Genomic DNA, 21987 nt, shown 5'->3' on the forward strand with positions numbered 1-21987 from the left:
CGGGGCCCTAGGGTGGGGTAGGGGTCGGACGGAATCTGCGGGGCAGGGGCGGGCCCCTTGGGTGAGCGTCCAGCGTCTCCCACCCCAGCCTCCCGGGACCTCCCGAGCTCGTTCTCTCCCAGCCTCTCTCGCGCGCCCCCCGCCCCGCCCCCTTCCCTCTATCTCTGAGTTTGTCCGCGTCTCTGTGGGTGGGTCTCCGTCCAGCCGCCCCGTGTCCCCATCTCCTTCCCCAACACCGCTCCCTCCCCATGGCAGCTCTCCCCTCCATCGCTATTGCCCCCTTTAATAGGGCAAACAAAGATGGTCGAGGATGGGGGACCTTTCCTTTCTGAGCCCTGTCCTGGCTCAGCCTGTGGCGCCTACCCCTCCGGCCTCTGGCCTGGGCCTCCAGCCACTTCCTGGCTGGTAGCTGGCCCTGCAGAGTGGGTGGGGGCAGGTGGAGGCAGCAGGCAGACCCCGGGGCAGAGGCTCCAGGGCTGGAGCGCTTAGCTGTCTGTAAGGTCAGAGCCTGGGGAGACACCCTCACCATCCCTTGGCAGGTGGGGACACTGGGCAGGTCTGCCTGGCCACGGGTCTGCGCCTCTGACCTAATCAGATGGATTTCTAGACCCTGTTCCCATGAGCAGAGCATGACGCTTTCTAAGATTTTTTCCACCAGAGCCAAGGTAGAGGGCTGGGGGAGGGTCCCAGGTCCAAAGGTCACAGGATGTGGTCCCAGCGACTGGGTCACTTCCTCCAGGCGGCCTCCACCTCCCTACCAGTGGCATGGGTGGGAGTGACATCTGTGGACAGAGGCCATGAGGACCGTGTGGGGTGGCCTAGCTGCAAGGTGATTAGTGATGCTCTTGGTTGGAGGGTGGTGAGTCCCATTCCCTGGACTGGATCTGGAGGTGGGAGGGCGCCTCCCTGTGGCCCGTCGGGCCTTCTGCACTGGGCGCAGCCTCGAGAATCCTGGGAGTGAGCTGGGGCTCTCCAAGTGAGGTCCTGGACCCCCAGATCATCCTCCTTGATGACAGTGCTTGATAAAATGTCAATTCCTGGTCCCTGTCCTGAGCTGGTAAGGGGGCACCAGGAATCTGCATTTTGTAAGTCCCCCATCGTCATTCTAATGCACCTTCAGGTGTGAGCACCGCTGGGTGGTAACATCGGATGAGGGGGACGAAGTCATCTACCTCCCTCCGGCTGGCGGGCAGCAAAGAGGACCAAGAAGGGCCCATCCTGGGGTCGACAACTTTGCTGTGTCCCTGGGCAAGCCGCTCCCCTCTTGGAGCCCAAGTCCCCCAGCAGTCAGAGGAGGTTATGGCCTCCCCAGGGACCTTTCCTGCCAAACAGTCTGGGATTCTGAGCGCTTTGTTTAAATTGTGGGGCGGGGATTGCTGTGAAGTCCGGCAGGCCTGAGTCAGGATCCCAGCTCCAGCACTGGCTGGCTGTGTGGCCCCGGACAAGTCACTTTGCTTCTCTGGTCCTTGGGTTACTCACCTGAAAACTGGGAATCATCATATTACCCCCACTCATCCACCCACAGGGGCAGTCAGGGAGGTCCAAAGAAGTGTGGTGCCCCACATCACAAGCACACCATGGTGTGGGTGGATCGGCCGTGGGAAGGGCTGGCACTTCTGTGTCTTGGCTGTTTTAACTGGGTGGCGATGGGGTACTCGCATGGACTTAATTCCTCACCAGCAGGGAAAGCAGCCTGTGCAGAAACATTTGTGAGCTAATGGGTTGTTTCTAATGGATGGCTTAAAAGGCCTGGGGATGGTGGTAATGCAGAACCGCCTGGCAGAGGCAGGCAGCGTGGTGTGGTGCCAGCTTTCCTGCTCACGCCTAGCAAGTCAGGGGTGCAGACACCAGGAGGGGCGGGTGACGAGAAGGAAAGAGGAACACCAGCCCCTTTCCGGGTGCCCCAAGTTGTGGACGTTTGTGGATGTGAACAAAACCGTCTTCTGGGACGTGTGTGAGAAGAACAGAGCTCTCATGAGACTCCCGTAGAGGAGGAGAGTCATTCATTCATTCATTCATTTACTCATTCATGAAGACCTTCCCCAGGCCCCACAGATGGCAAGGAGGGCCCCTCAAGATAGAAAGACCCACGCAGAAACAGACAGGCTACTGATGCTGTGTGAATGTGGTGCTATCCAGGTCAGATGGCGGTGTGGGTCGCCCACAGGCTCAAACAGCAGCGTCAGGGCATCCTGCTTCAAGACCCTCATCCTGAAGCCCGGCGGGGAGGGCTGCAGGGGGCCAGCGCTGAACGGGACCAGCCATGTCTTGGATTAGAGGCAAGAAATGTGAATCAGAATCTTGGGCCATTATGAAGACATGGTTTAGCTGAACAAAGAGGTGGCTTCTTGGTGACAAGACAGCCCTCATTTTTTATTTTAACCACATCTCTTTTTTCTTGTGTCTTAAAATTGAATCTTGCTGGGGAGCACGTGGTGGCACGGGGGCTTGGAAGTCTGGTGAGCATATTTCTCAGTGACTTCAGAAACCCTCAGTCTCGGAGAGCAGCCCTGGTGCTGCTGCTACCCAGAGGCTTGGCTGCAGATCCTCGGACCCTCAGCAGGAGGAGGCTTCAGGGGCCAGGGAGAGGGGAAAGATTAGGGATCCCAGAGTCAGGGCCACCTGCCGTGGGAAAACTGCCTAAGCTCCCTGAGCTTCAGTTCTCTCGTTGCAAGGTGCAGATTGGAATAAACAGCTTAGGTGACTGAGGGGGTGGGTTCTGGAGCCAGCTGCCTGGGTTCGAATCCTGTCCCACCTCTCAGGAGGTCTTGGCAAGTTAGTTAACCTCTGTCTGCCTCCACTTCTTCATCGATGAAATAGTGATTCCTGCCACACTCTAGGCTGTAGGCTGCTGTGAGAGTTAAGCGACTTCATGTCAGGTGCTTGAACAGTCCCAGGTAGGACTGTTCCCTGTGAGTTGTGTAAAGTAGTGATGTCATTCTGTAGCCACGTGGTCTTGCTATAGTGATGTGCTCTTCTAGTGACATAGCCTTGTGGTGCATAGTCTTGTAGTGCTGTGGTCTTGTAGCGTTGTGATCCTGTGATAACCCTGCCTTGGCATCAGCCGTGGCATTGGTATTAATGTTAATATTGGGGTGGCCCTAAGGGTACAGGAAATGAGATGAATACAGTGCTCACTCTGGGTCTGGCACAAGGAAGCCCTCAACTGATGCCTGTGCCCTTCTGTCCCCTGCCCCAGAGGAGCAGGGACAGAGATGGAGTTTGCTATTGTGTTACACCAATACCCACATGCTGGGGCAAGCGGGGATGGGGCAGGGCCAAGTCCTTGTTTAAAAGATGTCAAGATGGCCGGGCACGGTGGCTCATCCCTGTAATCCCAGCAGTTTGGGAGGTTGAGGCAGATGCATCACCTGGGGTCAGGAGTTCAAGAGCAGTCTGGCCAGCATGGTGAAACCCCATCTCTATTAAAAATACAAAATTAGCCAGGCGAGGTGGCACACGCCTGTAGTCCCAGCTACTCGGGAGGCTGAGGCAGGAGAATTGCTTTAACCCAGGAGGCAGAGGCTGTAGTGAGCCGAGATCGCGTGACTGCACTCCAGCCTGGGCAAGACAGAGCGAGACACTGTCTCTAAATAAATAAAATAAAAGATGTCAAGAAAACACACGTATTTGTCTCGGCACAGAGGGCATTGCTGTCCTGAGTTCTGACTCCCAAGCGTGGGCTCCCCTCTGGAAGGGAGGGGCTGCCTGCTATCTTCTGAGCTCTTGTCCTGCCAGCCAGCCCCTGTACATAGACCTTCCCAGGCACTGTCTCACCTACTCCTCCCAGCCACCCCACGAGGTGGGCGTGGCCCTGCCCAGTTGACAGATGGGCAAACTGAGGCTCAGGGAGACCAAGTGACTGCCCAGAGCCATAGCAAGGGGGCAGGGCTGGGACTGAAACCTGGGTCTGCATGCTCCACCCCACCACACAGCACACGCGAAGGTCAGGAAATACCGCCACAGAGCCTTGCCATCAGGAACCACCATGGCGGGCTCCTCTGACCCCAGCATGAGTTCTGCTCATTTTCTGGAAGGTTCTTAAGGCTGTGCTTTCTGTGCCATCTGCTGGGTTAGTTAAAGGCCTTCACTGGGCTGCAAAAGCAGTTTCCCCAGCAAAAGCAATCCACCTAGTGCCCAGAAGAGAATCCAGGCCAGAGACATGAAAGGAGAGAGGACCTAGCCTGGGGGCATAGCCCCCACTTAGTGCCAGAAGACCCGAGTTCTGGCCCTGGTTCCACTGCTTATAGCCCCTTTGAGTCTGAGGGTGTTACTCTCCGTGCCTCAGTTTTCTCATCTGTGAAGCAGGAATTTTGATTTCTGCCCTGCATAGCTCCTGGGGTGAGTAGGATAAAGCTGCCAAATAATAATGGCCAATGCATAGGCAGCTCTTGGGAGGCACTGGACAGTGTCTTAGAAGTTTACCTACTTGCGCTCTTTTAACCTTCTGAAGGGCCTCTGAGTTCGCTGTTCTATCATCATCCCATTGTACAGAGCAGGAAGGTAGGATACAAAGATACCAGTATCTTGTCCAAGGTTACCCACTGGTAAGGCATTTGGGTCTGATTTAGATGAACAGAAAGCCATCCGTTGTGGCCACTTCTTGGTGGATAGACGTGTGGCTCCCTACTTGATTATTCTCAGTAACAGAGAGCTCACTACTCTCTAAGCCCCTATGACTGTTAGTCTAGGGCTTGGGTAGATGGCGGTGATGGTCCCTGGTAAATAGACCCCACATGGAAAGGGAAGACAGGGAGAAGATCCTGAGTGTGGCTTTGGCTTTGCTGTGGTGGAGGGGCCAGGAGATCTACCTACGGCTGGGAGGGGGTGGGCCCACGTTCTGCTTCATGCCTTCCACAGGCCAAACCTGAGGCTGAGAGAGGAGAAAAATGCCAACAAAGAGGACAGACAGTAGCTGCTCAAAAAGCCTTGGGGTGGGCAAATCCTCTTTCTAAGGGAAATTTTAAATATAAAACCAACATTGCCATATTGGACAGAGTCTGGAGAACGGGCTCTGATTCTGCCTGCAGCCTCTCTCCCTAAACCTATTAATTTCCAGTCAATTTGTTCTGAGGTAGAAGTCCTGTTGCATAGCGTCACTGCAGCACCACACCTACAGCTCTACGGTTCTGTATCCTGCTTTTTTCTTGTTTTCTTTTCTTTTTTTTTTTTTTTTAGGCAGTGCCTTGCTCTTTCGCCCAGGCTGGAGTGCAGTGGCACAATCACCGCATTCTGGGTAGCTGGGACCACAGGCACGCACCACCACACCCTGCCAATGTTTTTATTTGTTTTTTGTTTTTGGTTTTTTGGGTTTATTTTTGTTTTTTTTGTTTTTTTTGTTTTTGTAGAAATGAGGTTTTGCAGCCGGGCGCGGTGGCTCATGCCTGTAACCCCAGCACTTTGGGAGGCCGAGGTGGGTGGATCGCCTGAGGTCAAGAATTCAAGACCAGGCCGGGCGCGGTGGCTCACGCCTGTAATCCCAGCACTTTGGGAGGCTGAGGCAGGCGGATCACAAGGTCAGGAGATCGAGACCATCCTGGCTAACACGGTGAAACCCCCGTCTCCACTAAAAATACAAAAATTAGCCGGGCGTGGTGGCAGGCGCCTGTATTCCCAGCTACTAGGGAGGCTGAGGCAGGAGAATGGCGTGAACCTGGGAGGCGGAGGTTGCAGTGAGCCAAGATTGCCACTGCACTCTAGCCTGGGTGACAGAGAGAGACTCCATCTAAAAAAAAGAGTTCAAGACCAGCCTGGCCAACATGGTGAAACCCGGTCTCTACTAAAAAATACAAAAATTAGCAGGGCATGGTGGCGTACACCTGTAATCCCAGCTACTCGGGAGGCTGAGGCAGGAGAATTGCTTGAACATGGGAGGCAGAGGTTGCAGTGAGCCGAGGTCTCGCCACTGCACTCCAGCCCAGGTGACAGAGCAAGATGCTGTCTCAAAAAAAAAGAAAAAAAAGCAAGAAAGAAATGGGGTTTTGCCACGTTGCCCAGGCTGGTTTTGAACTCCTAGGCTCAAACTGTCCTCCTGCCTTGGCCTCCCAAAGTGCTGGGATTACAGGCATGACCCACCACGTCTGGCCTGTTCTGCTTTTTCCACTCGATGTAATATCGTGAGCATCTTCCCTGTCCCTAAGCAGCCCAGGAGCTCGTGAGCAGTCATGCTGAGTTTTTAGCAGCTGCACAGTATCTGTCCCATGGATGTTCCATCATTCGTCTTGGAGCCCCCCTTTCAGTGGGACCTCCATGTGCACAATGATGTGAAAAGCTGAAAAGCTGTGTGACCCCAGGCAGGGCTCTCACCCTCCCTGCATCTCAGTTTCCTGCTCTGCTGTCAAATGGGAGCAAGAAGCAACCCACATCCTAGGGGTTCTGGGAGGAGTAAACGAGGAGATGGGATGTGAAGTGTCTGGCATGTGGTGGGGCTTAAAACTCAGTGGCTATTGTTACTGTTGTTGTTGTTATTATTATTATTATTATTTAGGTCACATATCCTAAGTAAATTGTGGATCCTTGTAGACAGGAGCTAGATTCTCTGCAGTCCTGTGCCCCACTCCTAGCCACGCTCAGTCATGTTTATGATTTGATTCCTGATGTTCGGTTTCCCCCAAATAGAATGAGTCTCTGTGTGGGCGAGGTGCTGGGAGAACTTGATTGGCACAATCTCATTTTGTCCCCCATGAACAGGGATCCTTAGCTCTGATGTAGAAACTGGCTCAGATGGGCAAGTTACTGAACCTGGGAAAGTGAAAAGAAAAAGAAAAATCAAAAACAAAAAAGAAGGCTGGGCACAGTAGCTCACGTCAGTAACCCCAGCACTTTAGGAGGTCAAGGCGGGCAGATCACTTGGACCCAAGAATTTAAGCCAAACCTGGGCAACATAGCAAGACCCAGTCTCTATTAAAAGTACAAAAAAAATGAGTCAGCCGGGCATGGTGGCATGCACTTGTGGTCTTAGCTACTCGGGAGGCTGAGGTGGGAGGATCACCTGAGCCCGGGAGGTCAAGGCTACAGTGAGCTGTGATTGCGCCACTGCTTTTCAGCCTGGGCAACAGAGTGAGACCCTGTCTCAAAAAAAAAAGGAAGGAAGGAAGGAAGGAGAAGAGAAAAGAAAAGAAAAAAAAGAAAAGAAAAGAAAAGAAAGGAAAAGAAAAAACTGGTGCAGAGAGTGTGATGGGCCTTCCCACAGTCACACAACAGAAAGGGAGGATCCAGGAATGCTTCCTAAAGGAGGTGGCAATGGCCCTGGGCCAGCAGGATGGGGGGTTTGACTGGGCCAACGGGCAGAGGGTTGGTGTTCTAGGTGGGGTGAAGAGGAGGAGGGGGGCTGTCCAAGGGACATAGCAGTCAGAGCCCAGCACCCAACATAGGGCGGAGTGGAGTATGGGTGGGGCTCAGGGGCGTGTACTGAGCTGACCTGAAGTCGGCAGGGCAGGAATGAGCTGTCTGGGCTCCTGACCCCACGCTGCACCTTGGACCTGGCCAGTTCCTTCTGTCCGGGCAGGAAGGGGTGCTCTGTGGGCTTGGAGGCTGCAGGCGCCTTCCTGGGGACTGCTCTGTGAGCAGTGATAAAATATTTATCAGTCAGCAGCTGGGCTTCCCTGCACAGGGTGCAGTCGGGGGCAGCTCCCACCCGAGCCTGCAGCCTGAGTTCTGCTGAGTCATGGGGGAGCCCAGTGAGCTACCTGCCCTCAAGCTCCTGGGCCCCCTCTGCCCTTTGGCCATGTGAACACCTCGTAATGTGTAAGCCATTCGGCTGCCCCCAAGGCCAGGCATCCAGAATGCTTAGTGCTGAGCAGGGTTTCAGAGCTCACCCCCAGGAGGGTGCAGACCTCAGCCAAGGTCGCAGGGCAAAGGAGACCCGTGGGCTGGGATTCCACCTGTGCCCACCCTGGCAGCATCCCACCTCCTGAGTCCTCTCGGCACCCAGCAAGGTAGGCACTCTGCGTCTGGTTTTAGCGGTGGGGACACCTGGGTGTGGAGAGGGGGCGCGGCATGTCGGGTCTCATAGCCCTTAGCGGCCGTGCGGAGGTTTGGCCCTGGTCGGTCTGACTCCAAGACCCTGCTGTGTGCCCCTGCCCTGGAGGAACCCCACTCCGTTTCAGCCCTGAATCAGGACTGGGGTGTCTGTCCGCCCTGATGTGACACAGTGCTGTGACTTTGGGTTTGTGCTTTCGATTTTTAGAGTAGCAGCAATAACAAAAAACAGTAGCAGATGGCTTCTTCCTACTGCTGCATGGGGTGGGACGAAGGGCAGGGGGTTCAGATTCTTTTGTTCACTCATTCATAAAAAACATTCTGGGTGCCCTGGCCACGGGCCAGCGCTCAAGGCTCCAGGGACCAGCGGGGGACGTGTCAGATGGACCTACCCTAGGGGAGCTTATGCTATGGTGAGGGGAATCAGAGGGGTAGGCTCAGTGCCTGGGCCTGCTCACATGCTGTGTGACCTTGAACAGGTTGCTTCACCTCTCTGAGCCTCAGTCTCTAATTTGTGAATTCAGGATAAACTTGGCTTCTTCTCTGAGCAAGCAAGGATCACACCTGTGTCCTTATTCTTTATCACGGCCTCACATCCACCAAAGCTTGTGAGCACGGATCAGCCTTCGCACCGGCTCCAGTTTCCAGAGAGGCCCTGGTAGGCTTTGCATTGGATCGTCCAGGAAATAACCGGGAGCTGGTGCTGGGGGCCTCAAGGACCGGCTGGTTTTAAGGTGGAAGTTTTGCCTAAGGTGCTTAGAGTTCTGAAGGGAAGTGCTGGTCCCCGGAGTCACGCGTGCAGCAGCTGTGAGAGAGAGCGGGCTGCATGCAGGCTCTTGATGGGAACCCTGTGGGTGGTCGGGTCATCTCCAATGCCCAGTCCTAGGCTGGGCCCTTGTTGCACCCGCTCACCACCCGCCCGGACAGGCAGTCTCTTCCTGCTCACTCTCAGCCTTCTCTCCTCTGGGCCTTCCTTCTGCCATTCCTACGCCTAGTCTGATTTTCTTGTCGTCCTTCACCTGCTGGGCTTCTGCTGGCTCTTTTTTTTTTTTAATTTTTTTTGAAATGGAGTTTCACTCTTGTTGTTCAGGCTGGAGTGCGATGGCGCAATCTCGGCTCACTGCACCCTCTGCCTCCAGCGATTCTTCTGCCTCAGCCTCCCGAGTAGCTGGGATTACAGGCATGTGCCACCACACCTGGCTTACTTTTGTATTTTTAGTAGAGATGGAGTTTCACCATGTTGGCCAGGCTGGTCTCGAACTCTCGACCTCAGGTGATTCACCCACCTCTGCCCCCCAAAGTGCTGGGATTACAGGTGTGAGTCACCGCGCCCTGCCTGCTAGTTCTTTAAGCCGCTGCTGGAAGGCATCCTCCTCTAGAAAGCCTTCCTGGCTGCCTCCTGTTCACCGCAGGCCGGGCGGACCCAGAGCCCTCCCAGTGCCATCTCACCATGGGCTCTGCTCATGCCTTTGGGCCAGCACTTGTCATACAGAGCTTCTCTGTCCTGTTCCCAGGTCTCCCCGACAGCCTGGGGCTGCTCTGTGTGATTCATCTCTGGGTCCCAGGGCTCAGCTGAGGGCTGGCACAGAGTGGGACCCCAGCAGCATTCGATGAATGGAGAGCACAAGTGAGTGACAGACATCAGGGCACCTGCGTTAGGGGACAGGAGGAAACCTGCAGGGTGCACGCGGGTGGGGCACTCACTGCTTCTGTGAACCATCTGTGCAGGCGGGGCCTCTGGTTTCCTGGCCTTCCAGGATGATGGATGGTCAGCTGGACAGTGGAAAATTAAGATTTCTGGGGCCTTGAAAGAGACTGCCATGGGAGTCAGTGCCCTGGGGGGTCAGGAGCACTGGCCTCCGGGTCTGAGCCTCTCCCCTTGTAGCTGAGTGACCCTGAGTGACTCCCCGCTCTCCTAGGCCTCAGGAGATACCTGGGGCCACCCCAGGTCCATTCTGCAAATGCAGCATTTATTCATGCGAGGGAGGCGGGCAGGGGCAGGCTTGTGTTCTTAGGATGCTCGCAGTGGTTTCCCACAAACACACAGACAGACAGAAAAAAGACCCAGATGAAATGTACCGAGATGGGGAGTAGTAATTTCTCTGGTGGTTTGTTCCTTCTTCCATCGTTTTTGTATTTTTCAAATTTTTAGAGTCCCTTCAGTGACTTTGAGCATGCATTGAGAGCCCAGTAACACTGGGGGGCAACTGCCAAAAAGACACAGCCTCGGCCAGGCGTGGTGACTCATGCCTGTAATCCCAGCACCTTGGGAGGCCAAGGCGGGTGGATCACCTGAGGTCAGGAGTTTGAGACCAGTCAGACCAACATGGAGAAACCCCATCTCTACTAAAAATACAAAAAAATTAGCTAGGCATTGTGGCGCATGCCTGTAATCCCAGCTACTCAGGAGGCTGAGGGAGGAGAAACCCTTGAACCCAGGAGTCGCAGGTTGCAGTGAGCCGAGATCGCCCCATTGCACTCCAGCCTGGGCAACAAGAGCGAAACTCTGTCTCAAAATAATAATAATAAGGCTCAGCCTCTCCCGTCTGGGACACTCAGTCTGATGGGGCAGGCTGGTCAGAAGACATAGAGCCGTGGTGTGATTGGAACTTTCGCAGAGGGAAGCCTGGGGCTCGGGAAGCCCGGAGAAGACACCAGCCCAGCCTGAGGGGTTGTACAGGTGCCACTGTGCTGAAGGGTGGCTACAAGGGAGGCAGGTGTGTGGGCAAGGGTGAGTGCAGTGTGGCTGGAGACTTGGGGGAAGGTGAGTAGGACGGCGAGAGAACCACGGAGAGGGAGGGCTGGACCTCAGCCTGAGTGAGTGGGTTTGGTGGGGTAAGCACTGATGTCAGTCCCTCCTGGGAGCTGCTGTGATTTGGGGCTTTCTACTTTATTCACTCAACAAACATTTCTCAGAATGGAGGGTGCTCGGGACCGTAGGGCACAGATACTGATGTGGCCCTTTAGAGTCACAGGGTCCAGGGTTCAAGTCCCAGCTCCACCACTATCCAGCTGTGCAACTTTTGACAGTTTGCTCTACCTCTCTGAGTCTCAGATACTTCATCTTTGAAATGGGCAGAAGGGCACCTGCCCCGTGGCTTCTTGTGAGGATGTATAGAAAATGCTTGGCACAGCCCCTGGAATGGCATGCCCCTCCACCACCCTAAAGTGCACGTTTAGTAGAAGGAAAGGGGGGATGGGGAAGGATGGGGGATGGGGACAGAAGCGAGCATCTGAACCTAACAGGAGGGCTGGTCCCTGCCTGGTGGGGCAGCAAGGGGTCCTGCCACAGCCCAGCCAGGAGGTGGGCATCCCAGAGCCGCAGCCATGGCAGCGCTGCCTCCATGGAGGTCCCATAGCAGGGCTCGCCAGCCTTTGTCCTCCCCACCCTGGGTGCCCGACTTTCCCATGGGAGCTGCTGCGTCTTCCCATGCCTGCCCACCACAGTAGGTGGGCTGGGACGTCTCTCTGAGCCGCAGATCCCCTGGTTGGGAGGGTAGGGGATGGACATCTGGCCTGAGACCCCCCACACACACACACCAGGGCAGGTTCCTGGCTCCCTGCCAGAGCCTAGCTGCCTGCCTAGAGGCTCAGAGTCCTCAAGAACTCAAGGTGACACAGTGGTGGCAGTGTGTGACAGAGGAAGGAGCCAAGGTAGGATTTGAGAGCCTGGGGTAGGGCAGGGCAGGGCAGGGCTGGGGCACAGGCTGCGGGACCTGGACAGAGCAGGGTCGGACTACAATGTGGTCTCCACATTCATGCATCCTGGCAGCTCTCACTGGACCCTGGCATTCCTGGGCCACGATTGTCTGACAGGCTAGCACCGCCGTGGCTCTTCCTCACCCTACCGTGCTGCCAGTGGTTCCTGAGTCTCTTCTCTTGGTCCCTGCATCTGCAGAGCTGAGGTGCTGATCCTCCTCTCCTGGCCTCTATGTGAGGCTCAAATGACACCAGCCCATGAAGGGCTCAGCACCTGCCACATAGTAGGAATCCGCAGGATGGTGGCTGTTCACCCGGAGGGTCAGCCTTCCTTTGACTGGGTTCCTGGGAACTCTGGGAAGTGCTTTGCAAAATGTTAGTTAAAAAAAAAGTTTGGGAGGCCAGGCACAGTGGCTCATGCCTCTAATCCCAGAACTTTGGGAGGCCGAGGCGGGCAGATCATGAGGTCAGCACTTTGAGACCAGCCTGGCCAACATGGTGAAACCCCGTCTCTACTAAAAATACAAAAATTACCCGGGCATGATGGTGGGTGCCTGTAATCCCAGCTACTCAGGAAGCTGAGGCGGGAGAATCGCTTGAAACCGGAAGGCAGAGGTTGCAGTGAGCCAAGATCGCGCCACTGCACTCCAGCCTGGGCAACAAGAGCAAGACTTCGTCTCAAAGAAAAAAAAAAAGTTTGGGAAATATCCCTTTTTGAAGAGTCCAGCAGACAGTGCAGGCACAGCTCTGGGGAGGCGAGGATGGCTGTTGAACTTTGTTTGACTCTGTGTTTTCCAGCCTTATGGGACCAGGGGCCCTGCTGGGAAAGAGCAGCCACTGAGTCCCAGGGGGACACCTGTGCCTTGTGTGGCTGTGCAGAGGGGGCTGTGGGGCTCACAGAGGGCTGAGGCAGGAGATGATGTGGGCAAACTGCCCTGTTCAGAGGTCCCTGTGGCCACAGCCTGGAGGGCGGGCAGGAAGAGGAAGCCCAGACGCCGGGAGGCCAGTGTGGAAGGGATGCTGTGGCCAGAGCTGTGGCCTGAGAGAGCAGTGGCTGGAGGGAGGAGCCAGCAACAGTAGGAATCTGCAGGGCCTGGGAGACAGCACAGAGGAAACCTGCTCCACGTGACCATGGACCTGCCTCACCACTGACCCACTGAGTTACAGAGGGGCGTGGCCAGCAGAGCTGAGATGTCCTCAGGAGAGGAGCCAGCCCAATGAGGCAGAGAGGCCTGCATGCTAGGGTCAAGGTTAGCCACACTGCCTTGCTCTGCTGGCCCCAAAGCTGAGAGGACCCTCCAGGGAGGCCTCTGGCCACAGTGCCAGGCAGATTATGGGAAGGCAGTGTCACGGTCACTGAGCTCAGGTGCATTTCCTCCTTACATGTACTCTAACACAGGAGATGACATGGGCAGAGGGTGGAGAGAATGCGAGGAGGAGGAGGGGGAGGGGGAGGAGGCCCATCCAGGCCCCGGCCAGAGCTCTTCATCCACCTTCCTCCGTGGCTATCAGCTGCCTGGACATAGCCTCTGGTGCTGGGCTCTGGATTCCACCATGTGTCCCCGCTGGCCTCTCTGTGCCCATAGGTGAAATGAAGACCCCCTGCCCCCCACACTCTGCCTTCTCACAGAGCAATTATGAAAGCCTGGTAAAGACACGGAGGTTGGCACAGGGTGACCGATTTGGCCAAGGTAAGATTTGAATCCAGCACTTAGCTCAGGCCTGGCACATAGGAGGTTCTCAAGAAATACTTGAGTGAAAAAGAGGCTGCAGATGGCTCTCTTGACCCGGGAATGTCGCAGAGACAAGCACGGTACCTGGTGTGTGGTCAGAGCTAAGTAGCTGCTAAGCCATGTTATAATTACAGGAGCCACCTAAGGATATTGCCGCTCTCATTCTGCAGGGCCGCCCAAGGCCTCTCTGAGCCCACTAGGGAATGTGCCCACTGTAGCGGGAGGCCTGGACAGTGCTGTCCTCTAAACACAGATGTGTGTGCGGTGGGGCAGGGCTATGGAGAACACTTTGGTGGATTAGGTTACTCCAAGAAGGGTTTTGCAGGATGAATAGGAGTTGGCCAACCAGACCAGGCTTAAGGGAAGATCATCCTAGACTAAATGAAGGGTGAGCATGTGGACATCAACTGAGCCTGGCTTCCAAGGACAGAGCCTTCCACCAGGAAGCCGGCCTCTGCTTTCATTCACTCAGGAGGTTTCAAGGAGGCCCCTGCCTCTCCTCTCAGACCCTGGGAGCTGATTGCTCAGCCTCCCTGCAAGAAGCTGGGAGCTTCTAACTGCATGGCCACCCTCTGGCCTTATCCCTGCAGTGAAGCCCTGGAGAGCCCCTTCCTGTCATCTGCCCCTTGAGTCTGGGGAAATCCACATGGGCCAAGCCAGTGCTTGGGGAGCAACAGAGTTTATAGTCGAGATAGCCACCCACCTCGAGGGCCACCTGGCAGCCCCAGCTCCTGAGGAAGAGGCTTCTTGCCTTGGCCCCCACCCCATCTGCCACCCACACCCAGAACCACAAGACAGAGGGCCCAGACGTAGGTTACTCAAAACCAGAAACTGCCGAGAAGATCTGAATGAGGAGCCCCCTTGGGGCCAGGGCCAGGTGGCTGGGCAAAGCCTTCCTCCCACGCCCAGCACCCCGAAGGAGGGCAGGGGCTGGGGGGAGCCAGGAGACTGTGTCCACCCTCCCAGGCCACCCTGCCTCAGGCCCCAACAAAGGGCAACTCATAGACCCTCGGGGACCCCTGAAGGCAGGTCCTCTAATCGGCCTCAGATCCAGTCATTCTGGGGTCCCAAGCCCTGGCTGCAGAGTCACCCCCTCTCCCCTCCCCTTGGCTCATTAGCTACGTCCTGAGCCTCAGTCTCCCCATCAGTAAGATGAGAAACCTACTCGCAAGCCACCCGGGGAATGGAAGCAGCTTCCGCGGGTGAGCAACTTTGTCCACCCCTGTCATCCTTGATAGGGTTCATGGATGGCTGAAGAGGGGCCAGCCTGATCCTTTTTCAGAAGCCCTAGCCCAGGAACAGTGGCTGGGCCCCTCGCAGGGGTTGGTTTCATTGGCTTTGACTGCAGCGACAGTGGGGTGTGTCCCCCGGACTGGGTGGGGACGTCGAAACCAGGACTTCCAGAATTGATTGAGGGTCCAGGAGGGCCCAGGCCAGAGGGGTGGGCTGAGGAGGGGCCTGGGGCTTTTCAGTTAAACAAGCCACTTGTGGCCACCCCAGCCCCCGCCGCAGTGCCCACAGAGCCTGAGCTGTGAGCCCACTGAGGCAAGGCTGACCCAGCCTCAAGAGTGGTAGAAAACGTGCTGGTGATGGCCAGGCATGGTGGCTTATGCCTGTAATCCCAGCACTTTGGGAGGCTGAGGTGGGTGGATCACCTGAGGTTAGGAGTTCAAGACCAGCCTGGCCAACATGGTGAAACCCTGTCTCTACCAAAAAAAAATACAAAAATTAGCTGGGCCTGGTGGCGGCAGCTGAGTAGTCCCAGCTACTCAGGAGGCTGAAGCAGGAGAATCACTTGAACCCGGGAGGTGGAGGTTGCAGTGAGCCGAGATTGCGCCATTGTACTCCAGCCTGGGCAACGGAGCGAGACTCAAAAGAAAATGTCTGGGGATGATGAGGAAGGGCAAAGAGCACTGGGGACCAGGGTCAGGAGGCCCGAGGGTCATCTCCTGCCTGCGGTCCAACTGCCTGTGCTGCCTGGCGCTGCCCAGCGTGCACCCGCCCCCAGCCCTCCGCCCAGGGCCCTGTTGTGAGGTTAGGGGCACACAGTGGGTGTGGGTGCAGAGCACAGGGCCGGGCTGATGTCATCGTCCACAGTGGCGGAGCAGCCCCTTCCTGTCGCTCTGGTCTGTGCTCCACTTGGCCGTGCTGAGTGAGGTCATCCTTCCAGGCCCTGGTGAAATGTCATCTCTGGAGGCTCAGGCCTCCTCCCTCCTGGGGATTCTCCCTTTACTGCCCTCTTGTGGCTCTCAGGGGCAGGGAAGTGGCAGCCCGGGACTCAGGGCCTGGCACCAAGTAGGCGCTCCTGGTGGCCGCTGGGGTTACTGACCGTGGGAAGCGTGTGGCTCCAGAGTCACAGCTGGGCTCTGATCTCAGCCCTTCCACTCGCTCACCCTACAACCCGGACAAGTCAGCTTTCCCTCGGAGCCTCCGGTTCCTCTTCTGAAAAATGTGGGTGGAAATTCTGGCCTGTAGGTGGGCCCCAGGTCAGAGGGTAGATGGGCACACAGTGCCAGCACCCAGTAGGGCCTCCGTGAGTGAGCATGTGTCCTTTACCCCATGCACTGGGACAGTCCTGCTCTGCTGGTGACCCTACATATCCCACGCCTTTGCAAGGCCTCAGTCTTACCATCTGTAAAATGGACAGTGAAGGCCAGAATGGACAGAGCAAGACCCCATCTCAAAACAAACAAACAAAAAAGGATTTCTCCTCTGTCTGGAGTAGAGCCATGTGTATTTAACCACAAAAATGTTTTCCCCCCTCCACCCCAAATCTGTGGATGCTCCATAGAGAAGGGCCATGCTTGTCCCTCAGCTTCTCCTTAAGGTGGGAGTCTTGCCCTTTCAGAGAAGCCAGTGAAAGCCACACCCCTCTCGCCAGTGAAAGCCACACCCCTCTCACCAGTGAAAGCCACCCCCTCTCCCCAGTGAAAGCCACACCCATCTCCCCAGTGAAAGCCACACCCCTCTCCCCAGTGAAAGCCACACCCCTCTCCCCAGTGAAAGCCACACCCCTCTCCCCAGTGAAAGGCACACTCAACAGCCACTGTGACTCTGCCAGGCGTGGGCTGTGGTGCCTGACACCCTCTCAGACATGCCCAGGCACATGCTGGAGTTGCTCAGAACTTCTACACAGAATCCCAAGCACCAAGGGAGGGGCTGGAATCAAAGCTGAGATACATGATGCCCCTTTTGCCTAGCTTTGTCCCCTTCTAACCCAGATAGTGCCCAGAAAGATGGTTCCACTTGCAGGCCCTGTGCCCAGGGCCCTGGCTTCCATGGTACCATCCTTTCTCCCTGGGGGAGCACCGTGATGATGCCACACATCAGAAGTTCCCCTATTGGGGCCGGGCACGGTGGCTCACACCTGTAATCCCAGCACTCTGGGAGGCCAAGGCAGGCGAATCACCTGAGGTCAGGAGTTCGAGAGCAGGCTGGCCAACATGGTGAAACCCCGTTTCTACTAAAAATACAAACATTAGCCAGGTGTGGTAACACATACCTGTAATCTCAGCTACTTGGAGGCTGAGGCACAAGAATCCTTGAACCTGGGAGAAAGAGGTTGCAGTGAGCTGAGATCGCACCACTGCACTCCAGCCTGGGCGACAGAGTGAGACTGTCTCAAAACAAAAAGAAAAAAAAGAAGTTCCCCTGTTGGGCACCTGGCTTTTACAACAACTTGTTCTATTCTTGTGTTTTGTTGTTGTTGTTGTTGTTTTTATTTTTTTGAGACAGGGTCTCGCTCTGTCGCCCAGGCTGGGGTGCAGTGGCATTAACTCAGCTCACTGCAACGTCTGCCTCCTGGGATCAAAGCTTCTCCTGCCTCAGCCTCCTGAGTAGCTGGGATTACAGGTATGTGCCACCACGCCTGGCTAATTTTTTTTATTTGTTTGTTTTGTTTTGAGATGGAGTCTCGCTCTGTCACCCAGGCTAGAGTGCAGTGGCTCGATCTTGGCTCACTCACTGCAACCACCACCTCCCAGGTTCAAGCGATTCTCCTGCCTCAGCCTCCTGAGTAGCTGGGATTATAGGTGCATACCACCACGCCCAGCTAATTTTTGTATTTTTAGTAGAGACGGGGTTTCACCATGTTGGTCAGGCTGGCCTTGAACTCCTGACTTCATGATCCGCCTGCCTTGGCCTCCCAAAGTAATTTTTGTATTTTTAGTAGAGACGGGGTTTTGCCATGTTGGCCAGGCTGGTCTTGAACTCCTGATCTCATGATCTGCCCACCTCGGCCTCCCAAAGTGCTGGGATTACAGGCGTGAACTACCACACCCGGCAAATACGATATTTGATTCCTTCTTTTACATCTTTAATTATGTGAGGCAAATTTAATTTTACAGTTTCCTCCAATGGTTTCTCGGGAATTTCCTCCTGGTATGTGTGGTGTTTGCTTGTCCCTCCCTCAGGGTGGTCTGTTTCTGTGTGTTGTGTAATTTGGGATCATGAGTTTATCTCCAGCAAGGCTTTATCTGTGAGAATCCCACCTCGTGGGCATGTCTCCCAGAGCATTGTTTATTGTTGCTGATATAGAACACTTGTACATACTTTTGGGGTATGTGTGATATTTTTTGACCCCTGTACACAATGTATATTGATCAAATCCGGGTAATCGGGAAACCCATCGCTTCAAACATTTATATTGTCTTTGCATTTGAAACATTACAATTCTTCTAGCTACTTTGAAATATACGATAAATTATTGTTAATGATGATTTCCCTATCCAGAGCGTTTTTATAATTGCTCTCCCAAGCAGCCTAGGGGCTGTCACGGGCCTGGGGCCACTTTCTCATCGGTTGGGTTAGGCTTTATAAATTCAAACCTAATCCCAGGCTAGAGCAGACCCATGGCTAGAGGCCCTCAGGAGAACTGCACACTTTTTCCTACCTCAAGCTCAAGAGGAGTCAGACAAGTTTTCTTGTCATCTCTTATTGTCAGTGGGTAGATCTTTTTCTAGGCTACATTTTATTAAGGTTGCAGCCCCTCAAGCCCTCTGGTGTTCTGTGGAGAATTCAGTTTCACCTCCTAGCATCCTGCTTGCTCCGCCCCTGATCTCCTGGCTGCTATCACAGTTTAATAAACCCTCTTGTCTCAACACCCTCTCTCCACCCCCACAAGGCTGCCACACTTTCACTTAATGTCTGAGGTTTTGTTTTGTTTTGTTTTGAGATGGAGTCTCACTCCGTCGCCCAGGCTGGAGTGCAGTGGCGCGATCTCGGCTCACTGCAACCTCTGCCTCCCGGGTTCAAGCGATTCTCCTGTCTCAGCCTCCCAAGTACCTAGGACTACAGGCGCCCACCACCACACCTGGCTAATTTTTGTATTTTTAGTAGAGACGGAGTTTCACCTTGTTGGTCAGGCTGGTCTCAAACTCCTGACCTCAGGTGATCTGCCCTCCCTGGCCTCCCAAAGTGCTGGGATTACAGGCGTGAGCCACCGCGCCCAGCCTGAGTTTTTAGTTCAAAACATTTTCCTAGCCGGGTGCAGTGGCTCACACCTGTAATCCCAACACTTTAGGAGGCTGAGGCAGGCAGATCACTTGAAGTCAGGAGTTCGAGACCAGCCTGGCCAACATGGTGAAACCCCATCTCTACTAAAAATACAAAAATTAGCTGGGCGTGGTGGTGCACCCCTGTAGTCCCAGGTACTGGGGAGGCTGAGGCAGCAGAATCACTTGAACATGGGAGGCAGAGTTTGCAGTGAGCCATGATTGCAACACTGCATCCCAGCTTGGGCTACAGAGCGAGACTTCGTCTCAAAAGAAAAAAATATTTCCTGCAATGTTACTATTATACTAGTTAGAGTGCAACTAGTAGAGCATAACAGTTAAGAACACGGACTCTGACCAGACTGCTTAGGCTTGGAACCCAGCTCCGTCGGCAAGGAGGAGGCTCAGTTTCTTCATCTGTGAGATGCGGGGCAGCAACAGTCTACCATATGGGGTTGCTGCCAGGCTAGAGGGCTTGATCCATGAAGGCAGGGAGAATATCACTCCATATGTGTAACTGCGTACTTCAAGCACTATGCTGGCCTTCAGTAATATCAGTATTAAATGTGCTGTTACATGCTGTTACATCCTATATATGGCCAGGTGCAGTGGCTCACGCCTGTAATTCCAGCACTTTGGGAGGCCGAGGCGGGTGGATCGCTTGAGGTCAGGAGTTCGAGACCAGCCTGGCCCACATGGTGAAACCCTGTCTCTCCTAAAAATACAAAAATTAGCGAGGCGTAGTGGTGCACGCCTGTGATCCCAGTTACTCGGGAGGCTGAAGCAGGAGACTGGCTTGAACTCGGGAGGTGGAGGTTGCAGTGAGCCAAGATCACTCCACCGCACTCCAGCTATTACATCTTATATCTTATGTGTTATAATATAAATATATCTTAAGGAGAATTGTAATATTATCATGTTGGCCCCTGATTTTCCTCACTTTTTTACAAGCTCGATCATAGGAGATGTTTGTAATTTTTTATCTAGTATTTCTAGGACATAGGCAGGGAGGGAATTTTTAGGTTTTCTAGTTCTCTAAATTGCCCAGCTTCTTGGTCTTCATGTGATGAAGACAATATAATAATAACCCTCCCATTTATTACCACTTCTTACGGGGACCTTACCGGATCCTGCCCACCTGCGTCCAGTTATTCTGCTAAATCGCAGGTCATCTTTGGAGTTCCGAGGAATCCAGCTTAGCCACCTACCAGCTTGGTGACTCATCTTCCCATCTGTACACATCTTTCATCCCTTATCAGACACCCCCAGGGCCAGATGTGGCTTGGAAATTCCTATGGGATGACCCCTGCGGCATCTGGGCAGCAAGTGGGAACCACAGCTAGGAGAGTTTCTGTAGCCAGATTACTCGAAGAGGGTAAACAAAGGCTCTAAGTAGCCTCCCTTACGGACCAAGTGTGTTCAAGGACTGAGCTCAGTGTAGGCTGGGACTTGACCATTGGATTGTGCACCATGGAAGTCACCGGTGGCCTGGGCAGAAGGACCATGGAAAAGTGGTGGGGACAGGAGCTCACCTCAGAGTTTTGTTTTGTTTTGTTTTGTTTTGAGATGGAGTCTTGCTCTATCACCCAGGCTGGAGTGCAGTGGCGTGATCTCGGCTCACTGCAACCTCCACCTCCTGGGTTCAAGCAATTCTCCCATCTCAGCCTCCCGAGTAACTGGGACTACAGGTGCCCGCCACCACGCCTGACTAATTTTTGTATTTTTAGTAGAGATGGGGTTTCGCCATGTTGGTCAGGCTGGTCTCGAACTCCTGACCTCAAGAGATCTGCCCGCCTCGGCTTCCCAAAGTGCTGGGATTACAGGCGTGAGCCATCATGCCCGGCCTCATTCCAGAGTTTTGCTCTAAAAGGGAACAGGAGAAGGCACTGCTGGCCAAAGGTGGTTTTGTGGTCCAGAGGGAGGGGGCAGCACGGGTCTGACAGAAGAAGGTGAGACTGAGCTTACAGAGGAGGGAAGCGGCACTTGAGCACTGGGGCCCAAGGAGGATGCGGGAGGGGGCAGGCTGCAGAAGTCAGGGATGGGGGGGCAGGTGACCAGAAGGCCAGGAGGGAGAGAGAAGACCCTGTGGGCAGACAGAGCCCCCAGGAGAGGAAGCACCAGATCAGGGATCCCCAGCTCCGTGTGGGCAGATGAATGTCCACTGGGTGTTGACCTGTGCCTGAACATTGACCTGAGCACGCAGTCTGATGGAGAAGACAAGCACAGTCTGAGACCCTGACACAAGGCAGGGGGAGGGAGGAGAGCCAGGGACTGTTGGCTAAGTTGGGTGAAGGAGAAAAAGGATTGCATGGTGGGGTTGGGGGGAACCTGACAGCGGGCATGGCGGGGCCAGAGGCCGCCTTGGAGGAAGAGGCAGGCCAGCTCACTGTCACGGCCAAGGCTGAGTGAGCACCTGCAGCTATGAATATGTTTAGAGCCTGTGGTTACCCAGGGAGGGAGATGTGATGAGGATTCTCATTTCACAGATGAGGAACCTGAGGCACAGTTAAGCAGAGGGAATCAGCCCAAGGTCGACATCAATTAAGTGGTGAAGCCGCGATCCTCTGGCTGCACAGCCCATGCTCTGAATCACACTTTACTACCCATTGTTATTATTATTATTATCACTGAAAAAATAACCCAGCCGGAGGACGAGGAGCAGGGCGCCCTAGGCAGAGGGCAGAGCCTGGGTAAAGGCCCAGATCTTCCAGACAATAAGTGGGCACTTTGTCTCCTGGTTCGGGGGGTGGCGGGAGAGGGGCCTGGCAGGGCGTGGTGGGAGATGAAGCAGAATCGGAAGGAGTGGGAGACTGTGCTCAGACTGAAGGGTCTTGGATGCCAGGCTTGGAAACCTGAATTTATCGTGCAGGCAGAGGGCCTCATCCAGAGCCTCTGAGCAGCCAGGGCAGAGGCATCCTGGGTGTCCGAGTGAACGTGCTGGCAGCCTCGGGAAGGTGGATTCCCGGGACAGGGAGGCAGGAGAGTCCTGAGCCCCCGAGGGCTGTGTGCTGGAGGGGGTGGGCAGGCTGTGGGCAGGGGCTGAGAAAGAGGGCGGAGGAACAGTGAGCCTCAGCCCAGGCTTC

General features: G+C 54.9%; 1 protein-coding gene across 4 annotated transcripts in view; it reads left to right on the forward strand.

Moving 5' to 3' along the window:
- PRR5 (proline rich 5) overlaps window positions 1-21987 on the forward strand; it is a 69983-nt gene that overhangs the window by 366 nt on the left and 47630 nt on the right. Inside the window, exon 1 of one of the 4 annotated variants that reach the window (XM_054469732.2) lies at window positions 7785-7937. The exons of 2 other annotated variants lie outside the window; for them this stretch is intronic. The gene's annotated coding sequence lies outside the window, so the exon portion shown is untranslated. Of the gene's footprint in view, window positions 1-7784; window positions 7938-21987 lie in introns of those variants that run through there. One more of the 4 variants, XM_054469729.2, reaches the window with a different exon arrangement.

Source organism: Pongo pygmaeus, chromosome 23, assembly GCF_028885625.2.
Source record: "Pongo pygmaeus isolate AG05252 chromosome 23, NHGRI_mPonPyg2-v2.0_pri, whole genome shotgun sequence".
Classification (NCBI taxonomy): Eukaryota; Metazoa; Chordata; class Mammalia; order Primates; family Hominidae; genus Pongo; species Pongo pygmaeus.